Source organism: Chiloscyllium plagiosum, unplaced genomic scaffold (genome assembly GCF_037043375.1).
Source record: "Chiloscyllium plagiosum isolate Xiang-an unplaced genomic scaffold, Cpla_swu_hap1 HiC_scaffold_27, whole genome shotgun sequence".
Classification (NCBI taxonomy): domain Eukaryota; kingdom Metazoa; phylum Chordata; class Chondrichthyes; order Orectolobiformes; family Hemiscylliidae; genus Chiloscyllium; species Chiloscyllium plagiosum.
The window spans coordinates 14048816-14049653 of record NW_028270165.1 but is presented as its reverse complement, the minus strand read 5'-3'; the positions used below and the strand labels follow the sequence as shown (position 1 = coordinate 14049653).

General features: G+C 46.2%; 1 non-coding gene across 1 annotated transcript; it reads right to left on the bottom strand.

Moving 5' to 3' along the window:
• Positions 1-209: 209 nt before the first annotated feature.
• On the bottom strand, positions 210-281 carry trnaw-cca (transfer RNA tryptophan (anticodon CCA)). Its single transcript has one exon. It is a non-coding gene; the product is annotated as a tRNA-Trp (tRNA).
• Positions 282-838: the final 557 nt, after the last annotated feature.

The following is an 838-nucleotide window of genomic DNA, read 5'->3' as shown; positions in this document are numbered from 1 at the left end:
GGCTGTGTTTAAATCCCGTGATGAACTGGGGGAGCTGAGCATTTACCCAGACAATGGGCACACCACCTCCCTGACACAGTGTTCACAAATCAAACAGACGGCAAAGTTTCACGTGTGATCGAAAATTTCCGTAAAGAAGATTTGGCTCAACAGATATCGAGAGTGAACGTTCTCCTTTCTTGATTTGAAATGTAAGAAGTTGACGTCAGTGAGCCTGACGTGATTCGAACACGCAACCTTCTGATCTGGAGTCAGACGCGCTACCGTTGCGCCACAAGCTCACGGATTGCCCGGGACCTCTCTTCATGCTTAAGGGAAGTGATCGCACTGCAATGATTTTACGTTATGAGTAACAACGGAGATCAACAGTTCATGTGTGTTCTGTCTCTGCCCCCTCTCCTTCTGTCTCTTGAAGTAATTTCCAACTCTACCTCAATAAAAAGGTGAAAGAACTGTGGATGCTGCATATCTGAAACAAAAAACAGGAGTTGCCGGTGACCCTTCCACAGAACTGATGGTGATTGGGAAAACGTTGGTTTATATGCAGAAGATATTATGGGAGGAAGGCAGATGCAGTAAATGATAGATCAGGACAGAGCCCAAAGCGAGGGAAGAACTGTGGACAGGAAAGGGAGTTGATAACGATCTGCGTGGGAGGGTGAATGGAGACTGTTCGTGGCTAAGAATAGGTAGTGTGTAATGACAGACTATGTGATAACAAGGCTTGGTGTGTGTGGAAGGGACGAGGATACTATGGATTTCAGGCCCGAGAATTATTGAATTCGATATTGGGACCAGAGGGATGTATGGTCCCCAAGTGTAATATTCGGTGCTCTTC